Genomic DNA, 19,404 nt, shown 5'->3' with positions numbered 1-19,404 from the left:
GTTGCTGGTAATGCATGGTGGAGTTGAATTTATGAAGGAAATGGTAATTTCCTCTTTAAAAGGATTTGGTCTACACAATTCCTTTTCACCGAAGAGATGAACTCATAATTAATTGTCCTTCTCACAATTTCTTCTTCAAAATTTAGAACAAAAAATTATGCTTGCTTCTTTGTGTGATGCAAATAATTTCTTCTATTATTTGCATTGTCGGCAAGGACCTCTTTTCTACCACATGCTGTCTTCCTGCTTCCTTCGTTTCCAATTGTTCACTGTTTTCCTATCTTTTTTTTTTTTTTACCCTGTGACCCCTAGAGTCACCCTTTCCTCTAAGCAACAGGGTTCTTGTGATTTGATTGGCCCACTAATCCCTCACCATTAAAAATGAAAGGATGACTCATGAAACGTTTCCCATCCTGCCTTTTATATTAGACTGGATATTTTGGCTTAAAATAGGGGAACATGTGCTAGCAATTCTCCCCTTTGTGGAAGAGAATAGGTGAATATAACACGGCTGTTTTACAAATATCAACTGGGTGAACTGGAATTGAATCATAAGTTTTCACCAGATCCAATTTAGAGAAAGTTGTGTGACCATTCAATAACAGAGCCAAATTCTGGTGATTGTGGTGAATCGGATAACAGTCAAGATCACTAATTGCATTTAAATAGCAGAAATCTCTGGCGAGATGTTAATGGTGGGACGTTAATCACCAGAACATTTTGGGACTAAATGTAAAGAGGACAATCGTATGTTCCAACCAGGCATCATTCACCCCTCAAGGGCTAATTGAGGGGTGAATGATCCCTGGTTGGAACATATGAGTAAATTTGGCTCTTCTCCCACCTTTAACAAACCGGAGATTTTCCTCAACACCAAAACCAACTGAGTTTAGATCATTGTTGAGATGACTTGTCTCCTGTAGAGTAAGGTCTGGCTAAATTCAAAGTTTTGTTGTTGATTTCAGAATTAAAACACATTTTTCAGTTAAAATGTTTAACAACACTTTTTTTTTCTGGTACTTGTGCAGTTTACAAGCTGTGCTATTTTTAGATAAGATTTTCAAATTAAATCCAAATTTCACGTTACCTTTCATTTATTAAATTGCTAGATAAAAGTACAAAATAGTTAACACAACTCCCTCCTTGTGTTAAGAATAGCTTTCTAAGTAATAACATTATTTCGGCACGGTCCGTAAACCTCAGCTAAGGGTTTTCCTTCGGCACCAATGCAACAGAATCTAGTTCAGCCATTGTTGAGATTACTTGTTCTCTGTTAGCTGAAGTATGGCTTTGGTCCTATGCAGTTCTAAGAAGTCCACCCTCCTAGGCTTTACCTTCTCTCTTTGAGAAGTGGTTAGTCTATTACTAACCATAATAAGGCACCTCTACCAGGGACTGCTGACAGGGATGCTAAGACATTTTTTGCAGGTCAGAGTGCTCTTCTAGAGTGCTGGCTTTTCAAATTCCACTTTCCAACCTTTGCGTTACATCATCCTGTCATAGAATGAAAATAAATAAATACTTTAATTTCTCAAGATAGGTATTGCAAAGAAATGATAAAACAAGAGCACCTGTCATTTCAATGAAAACTTCCATAAGTAGGAAGGCTTGCTCATTTCAAAACTTAAATTAAAGTTAAATTAATGTAAATTTAAGTTAAATCCTGGAATTCCATAAGAATTGATAATGATTCTAAGAAGAGGTGATAAAAATACCTGAGCACACATTATACGACAGATCTAATACCAGGTATATATAATTTAGTGGTAGTGTCTACTAACATGCATATATGTATATCCACCAAAAACTTTAAATAGTGGAGGAAATCTGCATCCAAAATAGAGCAATGCATATCATCAATAGTCAAATTTCATGTAAAATCTGTATGTATTACAGAGCTACTGAATTAGAAACTGGACGATAGTTAAGTATGGGTTTGTTGCTAGTAGTACAATAGAAGAAACGTATGGTTTTTCTTTTAAGTAATTTAAGGGGCCAGATACTGTACACATGAAGTAACAGTGAAAAAAGACAGAGGAACAAGTGGACATGGTTAGCATGTGCCTGCTGTAAGGAAACAATAACACATGACCCTAGAATCATTTGAGTGCAAGTCAAGGGGGATTATTTTCGGAGTTCAAGATGGCTGAATAAAATGAGATGGATTGTTTTGTTAGGGAATCAATTTTCTTTTTGATGCCATGATGTTCATGTGTTTTGGACTGTTGTCGTTTATCTTTGTTGTTGATGAAAAGAAGAAATGGTACTGCTGCTGCTGCTGCTGCTGCTGCTGTTAGTACATCATCATCATGCAGTCTGTCAATCTTGATGATGACTAGTTGGGGCCTCAGTGCTTTATCCCTCGGTGTTGGCGTAGTCTCACTCCATCACCACAGGACTTTCCACCTTGGCTCCAAACTTGCTTGCGCAGTTTAGGTGCAGTATCTGTTGCGCATCAGATAAACACCCTCTGAACCTCCAATGTTCATGACCAGTGGAGCGAACCGACGACAACTGGCAGCAGAGGAGGCCACAGCTTCTGGCTGAAAGTAATCTCAGTGAGGTAAACAGTAACCCTATCGTGTCCGCTACTATGCCTATTCTTTCTGAATGAGGTTCCATAGCCTTTTAAGGAAAATTGCAGTAAGATCTGAAGTCAGAGTTCCCATCTCTTAGCCTTTTGCTGTGATAAGACCCACAAGGCAGTGGTGTTTGATTTTGGGGTTGGTGCCCCTAGTCTTCGCCCAACTAAGCCCACCCATAAGACAGTGGGGTGGAGGTTGGTAGTGTGCCAGAGCATGTCCACACATCGGTGAGCCATAACACATTACCTCTGTGGTCCCCTACTACTCCGAAATCTCCTACAAGACACCCAGTTACCATGTGTGGCCAACGTGGAGACACTGTAGGAGTCTTGATGATGGAGAGGCTATGTACTGGCAGGGAGGACTTATGCATAGCTGCTCCCTTTTCACCACGAGGTTAGCTAGCAGTGTTAGCTGGAAGCGAGAAGGCATGCAAGCATGAACTTAACACTAACTTATACCTAACACACTAGATGCATCACATCCCCCTGCCGGATTAAGAATCCAAACGCACACACGCTACTGTTAATACTAAGAGCTAATGTCACATCAAAATAGTGGGTAATTTTTTTTTTATTGACGTTAGGTGTTACTCAAAATTTCCAGATGTTTCATAATATTTTACACTGTTTATGTTACAACGTGTACTTTATTATTGTAAGCCTTTCACTTTGTCACTTTCATTTGTTTTTAAAAGCAAATCATTCACATGACACTTGTCTATGGTGGGACACATCAATATTATCCATTGATCGCTTCTCTCAGGACTGCAGCTTGAAGTTTGTCAACTGACAACAGAACACAAAATGAACTACCTAAATACCTATGCAAATAGTAGTCAATCAGCCACTAAAGGAAATGTAGGAGTGAACCTAAGTGACCTCAGGCCACATACTACTACCAGTAAGAAAAGACATTGTTTCTTTAATCCTCTCTTTCTCTAAAAGAACTCAACTAACCAAGATACCCAAAAATCTATTCCCTTTTCTCTTCTGCTGTTGCTGCTCGCTCACCCACACACACACACACACTCTCTCTCTCTCTCTCTCTCTCTCTCTCTCTCTCTCTCTCTCTCTCTCTCTTTGACTGATGATTGACCTAAAAAGGATTGGACAGTCAGTCTCCAGGCTTCTACGTTGTCACACGTGTCATGCGAAGAGCAGACACAGAATTCTAAAAGTATGTAAAAACTAAGAAAAAAAAATATTCCTCTCAAGCTAATATTTGTATCCACTTTGTCAGTTATAACAACCAATAAACAAATATTACAGAAATATGTAGTTATTATAGAAAATATATTGATTATCTCCCCTTGGTTAAGTAGTCGGCAATTCAAGGAAAGATTAAGATGCAAACTTAAGGAGCAACAGCAAGAAGAACCATGTTGGACATTTTTGAGTTGTAAGACAATTTAGCTTTAGAAGAGAAATGTTGTCTCAAACAAAAATTAAAAGCCATTTTTAATTTTAAAAAAGTTTCTGATGGACAGTTATTCTGTACAATTTCTGGAGATGAAGAGTTTTCAGTCAGTAGTTGTTCTGTATGAGATGGAGTGTTTTGTTTGGAAGTCACTTTTAAAAAATTTTGCAGGCAAACAGCAAAAGATTTTTCTTGTATGGACATGAAAAAATTATGTGGGAGAATGCTAAAAAGATTCAATATTTTTATGGAGCAATTCTGGTTTCTGATTGGTTGTTAGCAGAACATGGCTCCATTTGATTGGTCATTTCCTATCGACAGTGTCTATAAGTAGAATCTTCCAACTTTCTTTAATCATACCCTCGCATATATAAAAAAAAATATTCCAACAAAATGTCAGTATCAATCCAGAGAAGCTTTGGATTGTAAAAGATTGCAGACTAAAAATTAAGTGCACACATTCTTAAGAGATTCAGTATATTTATGGAGTGATTCTGGTTTCTGATTGGTTGATAGCATCCCACGGTTTCACCTGATTGGTCAGTTTCTATCATCCCTGCCTATAAACAAAATTGTTCAATTTTTTTGTAATCATACCCTTATAGTTATGCCAAAAATATTGTAACAGACATTGAGAAGGATCGATCGTACCAAGGAGGGTGTCTAGTTGTCTTCTGGAAAAGGCATGTCCAGAACCACTACACAGATAAAAAGTTTATGACCCAATCTTTAGCAACTTTGTGTTTTCATCTTCCAGTAGGTTATGTAAGCAGCTGAAATTTGAGATATAAGGATTATAATAGCTGATCGGTGGCAACAATTATAATCCTCTTTTAATCATTGTAGAGCAATCCTCTCTTGATCACTCATCTTTATCAAGGTTTAATGCCCAGTGCTATTAAGAAGATGAATGCTCTCAGTAACAACAAGTGCAGGTTCTGCCACAGAGAAATAGAGGGGTCAGCTACCTGCATAAACCACCCACTAAATAAGTCATACACCATCACTATGAATATGTAACTTTTACACTGACATACCTAGAAAACTAAACTGTTAAACCTAACATAGTGGTATGAGATAAGAGGGAGAAAATAGCAACTCCCGTTGAAGTGATGCTGACAGAGAGAAGATAATGAAATACCATGGTTTTATGTATGATATGAAAAGAAACTGAAATTTCTATCATTCCAGTAATTATAGGAGCAACCAGGCTTATATAAAGAATTTCAAAAACTATCTGGTAAATATATCCGGTGAACCAAGTGCAAGAAGGATACAAACAATTAAAAGGATGGTTAGTATCTTAAAAAATATCTTTTGATTGGAGTCTTTGAAATAGCAGGTGAATGTTTGGTATCCGCTGGGATTATGACAAAATCTTTTGGTAAATTGATACTCTACAAATCCATAGAAGTGGGAGGTATCTGACAGACCATTGTTGATAAAGAGAATTAGCACACTTAGAAGAAATGAAAATTTTGTTGTTGTTGTTGTTGTTGTTGTTGTTGTTGTTGTTGTATTTTTTTTTTTGTTATTGATTCACAAAATTGACTGATTGGCGTATGGTATTTGCTTACAATGAGTAGCAGAGCAATAGTCTGTTTGCCTTATTTGTTTTTATAAAAATAATAATAACAATATAGTAACAAATCACCTACGTTATAAAGTGTCTCGTCTAAACGTTCTTTGACAGTGTTCCCCTCACTCGTTTTTTTTTTTTATGTCCCTCTGTTTGTAGCTTCATATATTTCTTTACAATTGGAGTTCCTTGGTTGATGTTTGCATTTCATAAGTTCACTTTACACCGTCTCCACGTGTGTAGACTGATGATTGTTTTTGTTTCTTTTCTTCTCTTTTTTTTTCAGTTTGTTTGGAATTTATACTATAATCGTAGATGCCTGTGAATTATTTTGCAACCGCTTCTAACACCATGCTGTGATATTAATAAGTGCGGACGGTTAGGAATTGTGAGGAGACTGAAATGAAACACATTTTATTTACTGAGTTTACAAACTGGAACTACTTGACGATGAGGCTGAAACCAGAAGAAGAGATATGAAAGAGGAGTGGGAGGAAGACTGGACGGGGTTGTTATGACTAATACTACAACATCACATTCTAAAGTTCAATATTTCCTCGCCAAAATTATTTTCAAGGTGTCAGTTCTAGGAAGAATGCTGCTTTGCCCCTGTGAAACAAATGGCAAGTGTTTAATGCGTTCTCTGTCTGAAACCCCTGTAAATACTATGCAGACTAATTTTTATCTTAGTACATATGGATACTGTAAACAGTCCAGAACTTTTGAAAATGCTGTAATCCAGACTATAAATACTGTTTCTTTATTTGCAACTAACTCCATCATGAGATGTAAAATGGTTTGTACCATAGATTTTGCATGTCTCAGAATTAACGCATGTGGACGACTACACTTACCAGGAATTTCTGCCTTGCCAAGTAACCATGAACAATTAACTTCAGAGTTTTTTTCTTTTATCGTGATACAGAATTTATTTCAAACTGCCTTCATTAAATACTACCAAATATTTCTGGACATTCTCTAACAAAATTTGGACTTTAATTACCCATTGATAAATACTGTTCTTAACTAACGTCATAATGGTCTGGCCGACCAAAAAGAGAGTCTATACACCACCTCTATATCCAATAATTACTGTCGTAAATAAAAATCATTTTTCATACATGTGAACAAGGTAGTCCGAGTCCATTGCTATTCATTGGTGTTGTTCTTGAGTGTTGCATTTTATTGATCTTGTTGCGGACCAGGATATAATAATACCCTAACTCGCTACAAGAAAATAATGAAACGAATGGAATTGAAGGAAACAAAAACTCAATTGATGGATAAGATAAATGTCGTTTATTTACTGTTGAAAGAATGTTTTAGATATAACATGTGTTCATGTCCGCGCGTGTGTAACCATCGTTTGTAGAGGACTGGTATTGTAGAAGGAAAAAGGAAATGTGTGTTCATCTCAAGTTCGGGTCACTATCGTTTGTTCGCGCGTGGGAAAAGAAGTGAGTAATGTAATGGAGCGAGAAATGGCAGTCCATCGTGTAGACAAAGAAAAGGATAGAGGGTTGACGTCAGTTAGCAGTCAGCTACGCGAAGGTGTTCTCAGGGACCAGTAGTAGATAGAGAGAGAAAGAGTGTAAAGGTGTACATACGGTCTGTTAGCTTTTTGTCCCACGTAGTAAATGGCGTGAGGTACGCGCGGTCGAAAGCTGGGCCGAAAAGGAGGAGCCGCTTGTTGCTCTTTCTTTTATAGGTGTTTCCACTGATCTTTTGCGCATGTGTGGATTTCCTTTGAAAAGGGAAGTGACGTTGTCCTTGTGTGCGTACGTGTGCGCATGTGTGAGTACATGTGTGTACGTTAGCGTGTGTGTATATACACGTGAATGTGAGTGTATGTACGCGAACGTGAATATATGTACGTTTGTGGACGTGGGCGCGTATGTTTGTGTGCACGTACGTATATGACAAGTAATATAGCTTGAAATGTGAATGCGTGTTTTTGTGTGAGACTAGGAAAAGGCTCGCGCAAGCTACTGTTTTTAATTATAAAGGAGTCTATAATATTTGAATGAATATTTAAATGTTATCGATACCCCCTTTATAAATTAATGACCCCCAACTCCTTTATAAAATCAATTATTTAGCGGGGGGGGGGGCTCAACAAGAATTTGTTTACATTGGACTTGAAGATGACCATATTGTAGTCTTTCGTTGACATCTATGCGGATGACACGGCCATCTATGAGTACTGCTGCCACATCTGGGTGGGAGCTGCTAAAAACAGTCTATCCTACCTTGACAGAGTACAAAATATATATATATATATATATATATATATATATATATATATATATATATATATATATATATTGATTGTTGTTATTGCTTCTGATGAGTTAAGGGCATAATAGATTCACTGATTGATATAATAATTAAGTAATTGATTTTGTACTATGAAACAGATACTGTCAAGATTTCCAGCTACGGTGTAACTGGAAATGTCTTCTCTATCATTAAGTCATTTCTCTCAGATAGGCTCATAAGAGTAGTTGTTGATGAGCAGAAATCAGAGGCCCACAGTATTAATGCTGGAGTCCCTCAGGGGTCTATACAGGGCCCAACTCTCTTCCTGATCTACATCAATGATCTCCCAAAACACATACTAAAATCTTTCGTTGACATCTATGCTGATGACACGACCATCTATGGCAACACATCAAAGGCCGTAAATGATGATGTTCTCTCTGATTCTCTCTCCTCTGATCTTGAGCGCGTGGTACAGTGGGGAAAGAGGTGGCTGGTTACCTTTAATGCATCTAAGACCAAGCTCCTATCTCTACATCATAAACGCTCTGATCCCCATCTGGCATCAATTGAAATGGATGGCTCTCGTCCAGGGGAGGCCCCAGGTTTTGATAAGCTCCTGGGTTTGACCTTCACCCCTGATCTTAAATGGAACACATACATCAAGTCTGTGGCCAAGGTCGCTGGGGAAAATGGTGGAATCCTTCTACCGCTCCAGAAGATATCGCACTAATGATGCAATTCTCTATCTATATAAGAGCCAAGTACGTCCAAAGATGGAGTACTGCTGCCACATATGGGCAGGAGCTGCTAAAAACAGCCTATCCTGCCTTGACAGAGTACAAAATAGACTTTGTGACTTGGTGGGGGATGCCCTTTTCTCTACCCTGCAACCTCTTTCCCACAGAAGAGACGTAGCGAGCCTGTCGTTGTTCTATCATTATTTCCATGGCAAGTGCTCGTCTGAACTCCATTCTCTGGTCCCCCCCCTCGCCAATCTTTTTCAAAAAACACTCGACTAGCTGAAACCAGCATCAATAATTTTCCCACTCTTTATCTGTGCCTAAATCGAAATGTAGATTCCATGAACAAAGCTTCTTTCTTAGAACTTCACGCCTGTGGAACTCTGTTCCGCTTGCCTGTTTCCCTCCCAACTTCAACCTGGATGTTTTCAAGTCTGACACAAACAAATTCCTGATGAACCGCCCCCCCCCAAGTAATGACACCTTATCAATTCTCCAATACTATTGCTACACTATCCCTTTGATTACTGTACACACAATAACCCTTATCCCTGAGTGGCCATTGGGCCTTGATAAGTGGTGAACTCCATGTAAAAAAAAAAAAAAAAAAAAAGCTAGAAAGCAGGCTAGCAGAACAGAGTTCCACAGGCGGGCAGTTCTAGGAAAGAAGTTTATGGAATTTGCATTTAGATTTAGACACAGATAGAGTGAGAAAGAAACTGTTGATGGTCGTTCTAGCTAGAAGAGTGATTTTTGCAAAAGTTTAGCAAGGTGGGACCATAGATTCAAGCTGAGATGAGCACTTACCATGAAAATGATGATAGAGCAGAGACAGGCTCGCAATATCTCTTCTGTGGGAAATAGGCTGCAGGGAAGAAAAAGGGCATTATAGGTTTTGACGCTTGTTTTGAACTTTGTCAAGGCAGGATAAGGTGCTCTAAACAGCTCCCACCCAAATATGGCAACAGTAGGACATATCTGGCTCTTATACAGGTAGAGAATTGTGTTGGGAATTAGATTCTAGCAAAAAGAGATACTGTAACAGTCATAACCTTAACGTTCCTTTTTATGCAAGGATTTGATCACATGAGGACCAATCAAAAACCAGCGTATATTAATCACAACTGAACTCTTGAAGGACTACTTTCTGACACTTAAGGAATTACAGAGAATCAACAGAAAGCTTCCAGGCACCAACAAAATAAGAAGCCTCCTCTCTCGCCTGGTCAACTTGACTCTGATCATGGTCATCTTCCACTAAAAGATATACTGTTTAAAGAACTTTAGTGGCCGACCCTTTCCTATTTTTTTTACTTTATCATTATTCGTTTATTGTGAAACTATTTTAACTTTCAGCAATCTACACCAAACAGTGCAGATCACACATTTAAAATTAATTACACTATTCATTTATTTTGTTATTGTTTCACTACGTTTCGGCCAACTCATCCTTTGGCCTTCTTCAAGTGATTAACTGCAATGGGAAAGGAATGCTAAATCTTGTAACTGCATCCCCAGTAATTACTGCTTCCATAGTTGTTGTTGTCTCAACACGTTTTTGGCCAACTGATCCTCTGGCCTGCTTGGGTAGGATTGAAACCACTATCTTCAGACAATGCTCACCTGGAACCATAGAGACTCAACTCCACTGTACCACAGTTCCAGGTGAGCCTTATTCAACTTTATACAGGCATGCATAAGCATATTAATTTTTTTTTAATTTAAACTAAACATTAAATAAAATATAATCTTAAAAAATGAGATTTAAGTTAGAAAAGCATTTCTTGCAACGAATGAAAATGGTTAAACAAAATGTTTTTTATAAACTTTAAAAATTAAGGTACAAAATTTAATTGGAAATTCATCAATTTTCAGTGTGCTTTTATAAGTTTTACAAAGTAAGGTATAAAAATTTCATTTAAATCAAATAAAAAAAAATACTGTGGATTTATTTATTTTATGTACATTTTGTTGTAATTTTGAGAAATATTTTAGTTGAAAATGATATATCTAGTAGCAGGAAGACCCGACGTTGCTTGGGATTGAATGAACATCAATGAATGTTCTACACTTCCGATACTTTTATTATCATCAAAATCGGTGAAATCGCCCATTTGTCAATCAAATCAAAAAAACTTCTCTAATGCCCTTATGATGTTAGGCTGTATAAGGATGTTAAATTTGGTCAAAACCAAACTGTTCCATTTTATATCAGAATTTTTAGATTATCGATTTTTAATACTTATCGGAGGCATTCCAAGGCAAAACCTTTTCAAATTTACTTGTGATGTTAGGCTGTATAAAAGTGTTAACTATAGTCAAAATTGGACTGTTCCTTTTTTAATGGGATTTTTTTTTTTTTTTTTTTTGACCATCGATTTTCAATAGTTATCAGAGCGCCCCCTCTCTGTAGAAAAATTCCCAGTTGAGGGTGAAGGAATTAATGTTTTTAGCCAAATTTTCGATATTTGTTGTCCAGAGGGCCGACTTCAAAACGATATCAATCTCGTGAAAATTCGTCACCTATGTCGAAAGTTTTAGCCAGACATACAAACATACATACATTTGAACAGACAGGTGAGATTTATATTAGAGATTTCCCCATTTTTAATATATATTTTAGTGGTTTTATTTACGAGGGGCATTCCAAAAGTAATGCCTCTTATTTTTATTCTGCCCAAATGTATCAGATGGAATGGCAAATTGCATTTTTATGATGACTGAACTGAACGTGAAAGTTTCATTGCAGATATTGATGGTATTAGACTCTAAGAAAGCAATCTCTGTTATAGGCCTGTGTCAGAAGCAGAGATACATCGTTGAATTCCTGGAAAAAGTGCAGTAAGAATGGTGATTACTTTGTAGAAAAATAAATTCTAGAGCATAAAAGGTCACTCGTTTTAAGTGTACCACTTTTGTATTTGTAGCTCTTTAACTTTTTTATTTAAAAAAATAGGAGGTTCTACGTTTGGAACGACCTTCATATGTTAATATAAGTTGATATTAATATTAAAACTCTATATGTACTATTGTATTATGAAGTTATAAGAATTTTCTCCATTTTCTATAAAACAAATTGTACATGTAGCACATATTACAAATTTTGTGAAACGTATGAAAATTGTTTCTCTGGATATTATTTTATTAATAAAATATTTGAAACATTATTTTGTTTATAAAATAATTGAAACATTATTTTGTTCATAAAATATTTAAAACATTATTTTGTTCATAAAATATTTTAAACATTTTGTTCATAAAATATTTGAAACATTATTTTGTTCATAAAATATTTAAAACATTATTTTGTTCATAAAATATTTAAAACATTATTTTGTTCATAAAATATTTAAAACATTATGTTGTTCATAAAATATTTGAAACATTATTTTGTTTATAAAATATTTGAAATATTATTTTGTTCATAAAATATTTGAAACATTATTTTGTTTATAAAATATTTGAAACATTATTTTGTTTATAAAATATTTAAAACATTATTTTGTTTATAAAATATTTAAAACATTATTTTGTTCATAAAATATTTGAAACATTATTTTGTTCATAAAATATTTGAAACATTATTTTGTTCATAAAATATTTGAAACATTATTTTGTTCATAAAATATTTAAAACATTATTTTGTTCATAAAATATTTAAAACATTATTTTGTTCATAAAATATTTGAAAAATTTTGTTCATGAAATATTTAAAACTTTATTTTGTTCATAAAATATTTTAAACATTTTGTTCATAAAGTATTGGACTTTCTAAAATGTACAGATAATACATCCAGAATGATTGTATTATCTGTATTACATTTCTCTTAGTCTATCTGTTTGCCAGTCTGTCTGTCTGTCTGTCTGTCTGTCTGTATGTGTGTCTATCTACCCATTTCACTTTTTCTCCGAAACTACTGACCAGTATGGCTGAAATTTTGTGTGAATCTTTGTTATAATAACATATAGCAAACTAGGTATTCTGGTATTCGTTTTGGGATTAGTATTTAATGCAAAACCGAACACAAATTTAACTATATTCAACCGTCAATTTGGCATAAAGCACTCATTCTAAATCAATGGTTTATAGCATTTTCCCATTTTTAATGGGCTTTTAATATGCATTTTTCCATTTTTAATGGGCTAGTTGCATTACATTTTCTGTTTTTTTTTTCTTCATTAGGCCATCGTTATAAAACCGTTAGCAATAGACAGAGACCACCTAAGCTTACTAGGTAAAACAAAAAACTATAAGAATATGTGCGAGCCCTTTCTAGTCTTGCACAAAAACACACGTTCACATCTCAAGCCATATTTCTTGTCATATATATACGCGCACACAAACATACGCACACAAGTACACACATGTAGATAATTTCACGTTCACGTACATACACACACATTCATCTGCATACACACACACGTTCACGCACCCACATGTACGCACACATATGCGCACATGTATGCACACATGGGCAACGTCACTTCACCTTTGAAGGAAATCCACACATGCACAAAAGACCACCGGAAACAACTATAAAAGCAAGAGACCTGACCTGGTTTCTTTCTTTTCGGACCAGCTTCTGACCTGAACGGTCGACGGACCAACCACGCGCCCTTTCTGGATGCGTGCGCCCGCGCATGTCACGTACCCTGCTACTGTATGTGGAGCAAGAGCTAGCAGACAGTACGTACACTTTACACACTTTCTCTCTCCATGAACGGGATTGACTTTCTCACTCTTTTTTCCATGTGCGGACATGAACACGTGTTACACCTAAAACATTCATTTTTCAACAGAAAATAAACGACATGTTTATTTTATCTAGGAATTGAGTTTTGTTTCCTTCTTTCCATTCGTTTCATTATTTTCTTTTGTAGCGAGTTAGGATATTTATATCCTGGCCCGCAACAAACGATGCTGACCCCATTATTTTTAAATGAAATGGATGTGTTTGAACGAAACACTCATACACACACACTCTCTCTCTCTTTACAACAATAGACTTTCCCTCTCACCAGCTAACAGCGAGAGACACATGCCAAACTATAGACTTTCCTTCTCACCAGTTAACAGCGAGAGACGCACGCCAAACTAAACATGTGCTGTACCCTTTTCTTTCATTTGTTTCTTCATGAAATAAATCCTAATTCGTTTAATTCAATAAACACGTTGTTCGTTCCTTCCTCAAAGCAATCCATTTTGCCACACCACAAATTGATGACACCCGAATGCGAGAGGAACACGCATTTCCTTTTATAACCAAAAGTCCACAACAAACCAGTGACCACGACAAGACGTAAAACGAACAAGCATGGTAACCCTACCTTTTTTAAATTAATTGTTTTGAGCGAGACACGCTTTTTATTTGATAAAGAAAAAACGAACATTTCAACAAAGAAAAACAAGTGAACTACTACCGACAAGAATCTTAACAAACTATAATGACGAAACCCCTTGTCAGACTCGGCAGAAAAATAAACACGGAGCTGTCGACTTCATGCCGAATTTTTAAAAAATTCAAGCTCGACAAACATTTTTCACGGTTTCCTGACATTACGCTGCAACAAACACAAGGAGCAAAATCACATAGGCCTACACACATTCTCGTCTGCACATCAGATGCAGCAGCAAAGAAACAATTTCAGGACATCCCTATCACCACATAGGAAGAAGTTGAATCAACAATACGAGTTGAGATGCACCACGCACACTGATAAACTCACAACTGGAAGTTTCATTGACAGTGTGCAACCACACTCCCGTTCAACACGAACGAATGTGCAACTAGCATTCGTACAAACAATGAACACACTTCCGCAGACTCACTTGCGAAGACACTGTCAACTTGACACACGACGTCAACACGAACAAAAAATTTTCCTTCCAAACGAATAATTCACTTCACTTTCCAAGCAACTCGTTGCACATGTCAGCACACACACACACACAAAAAACAAACAAACAAATGTCACCCTAAAAAAGAGTAAACGCCTTTTCCACGTGTAAGTAAATACTTTTTTATACGAACACACTCTGTTTTTGACGTTTTTTTAAACAACCACACCAACAGCAAAAAAAAAACAGGATGAAAAGTCAATTGCCAGACACATTACTTACAAAAAAAAAAAAAAATATATATATATATATACACTTCATATTTTTTTTTCCTGGGAAGGGGAGTATTGTGCGAGCCCTTTCTTGTCTTGCACAAAAACACGCGTTCACATCTCAAGCCATATTTCTTGTCATATACATACGCGCACACAAACATACGCTCACGTACACACATGTAGATATATTCACGTTCACGTACATACACCCACATTCACGTGCATACACACACACGTTCACATACACACATGTACGCACACATACGCGCACACGTACGCACACATGGGCAACGTCGCTTCTCCTTTGAAGGAAATCCACACATGCGCAAAAGACCACCGGAAACAACTATAAAACCAAGAGACCAGACCTGATTTCTTTCTTTTTGAACCAGCTTCCAACCTGAACGGTCGACGGACCAACCACGCGCCCTTTTGGGATACGCGCGCCTGCGCATGTCATGTACCCTGCTACTGTATGTGGAGCAAGAGCTAACAGATAGTATGTACACTTTACACACTTTCTCTCTCCATGAACGGGATTGATTTTCGCAGTCTTTATTCTACGCGCGGACATGAACACGTGTTACACCTAAAACATTCATTTTTCAACAGAAAATAAACGACATGTTTATTTTATCCAGCAATTGAGTTTTGTTTCCTTCTTTCCATTCGTTTCATTATTTTCTTTTGTAGCGAGTTAGGATATTTATATCCTGGCCCGCAACAAATATCACAATAGTTAGACAATACAGGACTCCAAAAATGGCAGTGATCATTCACATAATTTTGAGGCAGCAAGTTCAGTATAGTAGAACACAATGCGAAAGGAGATCGCCGGTACATCTCTCAGCAAACACCTGTGTGATAATGCAGAGGGTCTAATGTGAAAGTATATCTTTGCAGGTTTGGTCTGTTCAAATGCAGAACAGGGCAGTATTTAAGCATTGTTGTAATTAATTAGTCAATATAAACAAAGTTACCCGTGGTTTTAAAATATTTTTAAGATGCATCTAATTTATGGTAAATAAAGAGAGTTTTTGTGCATTGAGTCTGTTTATATGTTTTTTCTTTTTACAAATAAATCAATAATTGCAATTTGCATCCTCCTATGTATAGTTGCTATTTAATTTTTTTTGTTTTACTCAGTTTCACTCCAAATAACACATATTATAAGGGGCTACTATTTGGGATCATATCTAGCAAGGGACTGAAGGGAGTTGAGCAGCAAGATATCTGTTCACATTACATTTAAACTTCTGCATGTTAGTACAATCTGGGGAAGAGGAAACAAGAAGGGAGTTCTAAAGTCCAGCAGTCCGAGCGAAGAAACTATTAGTGTAGAAGACTTTCTGGTGTGTAGCGACCTCAACAGCATAGGGGTAGACTTGTGCTGCTTGTTTAATTAGTTGGAAGTGTTTACGTCGAGAGGGCACAAGTGCTGTGAGTTCATCAGAGCATGTTTCATTAAAGTATTTGTAAAACAGTCACAGGGATGTGATATTACTATGGTTAGATTTTGTTTGATAGCGTCAGACCTATTAGATTTGAGACTCTTTTTTGGACCCAGTCTAAGAGTGGTAGATGTACCAGCCCAGATGTGGCAACAATACTCCATGCATGAGTGAATTATGACTTTGTAAAGATATAGGATGGTCTCTGGTGTCAGTACTAATTATTGGACATTACTAAGAAATTTCTTACTAAAACTTTTTTTTTTTTTCTTACTCATGTTCACCCCTTACAAAGCATATCACCACTTGGACGTAATGGACTACTATATGGAGCCATGTCTAGGAAAGATTAACAAGATATTTGTGGTCCTGGATATGACCTTAAACTATATCCGATGGTGAGGCCCCAGCTTGCAGGCTTTAATTGCCATTGGTCCCAGGTCTACTCTGACCCAGAGTGGTAATACCTGTTAGGGTCCCAACTATGGGTTAAATAGAAACCGACTTAAAAAAACAAAACAAATATACTCTATTACAAAATTGTTCTTCAAAATCACTGTATTTGGCATTAAATAACCTGAAAAGGGTTGATATGCCGTAGAATAAAAACAACCAACCAACCAACCAACCAAGATATTTGTTTATGTTATATTTAAACTTCTGCATATCAGTACAGCCAGGGAAGCAGGCAGCAGGAAGGGAATTCCAGAGTCTAGCTGTTTGAGGGAAGAAACTATTAGAATAGACAGCTTTCTGCCATTTAGGGGCATCACCAGTGAAGGGGTGAGATCTTGTTGCTAAGTAGGTTAGTCGGGGATATGTACGTCGAGGGGGTACAAGTGAAACAAGTTCATCAGAACACATTCCATTAAGATATTTGTAAAACAGGCACAGAGATGCAACATTGCGGTGATGGGACAGTAACTACGTAATAATTATTAACAATAATTTTAGCATTTACATATCTGCTCCACAGTTGTGAACCTCGGTTGAATGTTTGCCAGGCCTGGTATAGATATCATAATGATTTGAACATGTTCTAAAATTAACTTTGCAACTTTTACCCTCATATTAACGTAACACTGAGCTTCAATCTATGGTCCCACTTTGCCAAACTTTCACAAAAAAAACACTCATCTAGCTACAACAACTATCAACAATTTCCCCCACTCTCTATCTGTGCAAAATCTAAACGCAAATTTCATGAACAAAACTTCTTTCCTAGAACTCCTGCCTATGGAACTCTGTTCCATCGGCATGATTTCCAGCTGACTGCAATATGATCATCTTCAAGTCCAATGTAAACAAGTTCTTGTTGAGCCCCCCCCCAATAATCCATTTCTTTCCCATTTCCACCATTAACGCTGTCGTCTCAGTGACTACCATACACTCATTAACCCTTATCCTCGAGTGGCCTTTTGGCCTTGCCAAGTGGTGACTTCCATGTAAATAAAAAAGTTTAACTTATTTAAATTTGCAATATTTTTATTTTGTTTCTTTGTACATTTATGGAAATATGTCAATAATTATAAGTTTCTTCCTAATAATATATTCGCTAATTAACTACTTATTAGACATGGCTAATATATTTCCAATTAAAACGTTTTTCATGAATTTAGTAGTAATTTTGATCTCCATGTATAATAGCTTTCAGTTGTGTATCCCAGTTGTAAATTTACCAGGCCTTGTATAAGTATCGCCTTGAAACTTTCCATAATAAACACGAAGAGATGACAACTGGAGAGTGCTTTAACAGAGAAGGTAGCAAAGAAGCAGAAGAAGAGAGAGAGAGAGAGAGAGAGAGAGAGAGAGAGAGAGAGAGAGAGAGAGAGATGTGACAACAGTAACTCTTGCTTCTTCGTTACTAGTTGCCCCAACTAAAGGGAGATAACTGGTTCACCTCTCCAAAGGGAGATAATTGCGTTCCCCCTCACCACTATACACGCTCATACGGAAAGGCCAGTGACGTCAGAGAAAAAACATGGAGGCTTATGGCCGCGCAACCTGGAAAGACGCGATGTTTTGATGTTCGGGTGAGTAGAGATGGGAGTCGATTCGTTTAACATTCTCGGTAAACCCTAAAAGAGAATAGCTTAATGGATAAACGACTTTTTTATTTTCGCATCTAGCTTCGATATTACGCCATACTCATCGAGAAACACGTCTTTGATAACACCTGTTTTGGAATTTATTTTGCTTTCCTTTGCGAGGTGTGTGATTGAATTGGGTATAATTTTTTTTTTTTTTTTTTAGTTTTATTTAAATCTAAACTCCATGGTATACTTTTTTTTATTATTTTATTTAAAAACTAGTTATTTGATATTACTTACTTTATTTAGTACAAAATCGAGTTTTCTTATGTGGATATTTATTTATTTAATGTCTTGCTCGTATGAGTTGACCATTTTTAAATGTCTTCTACCAATACTTGGGAACCTTTGATGCGGAGTGGCAATGCCTTTTTTTTTTTTTCTTGTGTTCTTCCAAAAACCGAAATTCCTCGATTAATAATTTCCGTTTCAATTAATCAAATTAATAAATCTAAAAATAAGAGCAATCGATCTTAAACTGCAGAAAACGGAAAAATAAAATCGCTTCTTTATTCAGCGATGTTTTAGTTTACTTAAATAGACAACAAACTAATCCCCCACTTTGTGACCACCCTCTGTATTTTCACTAGTAGCCATTATTTAGAACTATTATTATTATTATTATATGATTGTTGTTTCTTATTTTGTTGTTATTGCCGTCATTATTACGAAATAACAACGTGGTTTAGGTTTATTATTACTAACTAGTGTTGGATCTACCAGCAGAAGAAGGATCAAAGAGAAAAACAATGTAGAAATAAACGGGTGAAAAAAGAAAAAAAAAAAAACATGGTTATATTGATAATTATACCATTGTATCTATTGGTTTTGTGTTAATTAGACTGGATTAGTTTTTAGGAGAGCTGGAGAAACGTCTAAAATTATTAACCACAAGCTGTGTCTGTCTGTTGTTGTTCGGGATTTATTTTTTACTTTCATTTTTGCTTTGTTATTTATTTTTATTTATTTAATAATTTTTGGTACTTATGCACTTATGCTACCGTGCTGAAATAATAACGTTTTTAATTAGAAACCCATTCTTATCATGGGAAGGGAGGGTGTTTTGAAATTATTCTGTACTTTCACCTTACAATTTCATAAAAAAAAGATAGCGTAAAACTTGAATTTAACTTGAAAATACTATTTAAAAAATAACACGGTAAC

At 36.2% G+C, this 19,404-nt stretch overlaps 1 protein-coding gene across 1 annotated transcript in view; it reads left to right on the top strand.

The window, feature by feature from the left end:
- The first annotated feature begins 17,877 nt into the window (after positions 1–17,877).
- Positions 17,878–19,404, top strand: part of LOC145267969 (uncharacterized) — a 159,960-nt gene continuing 158,433 nt past the window's right edge. The window contains exon 1 of the mRNA XM_080123340.1: positions 17,878–18,183. The gene's annotated coding sequence lies outside the window, so the exon portion shown is untranslated. The remainder of the gene's footprint in view (positions 18,184–19,404) is intronic.

Source organism: Euprymna scolopes, chromosome 4, assembly GCF_053919585.1.
Source record: "Euprymna scolopes isolate OS-2025 chromosome 4, ASM5391958v1, whole genome shotgun sequence".
Lineage (NCBI taxonomy): Eukaryota > Metazoa > Mollusca > Cephalopoda > Sepiida > Sepiolidae > Euprymna > Euprymna scolopes.
Note: the sequence above shows the minus strand (reverse complement) of the source record. Positions and strands in the feature narration are given on the sequence as shown.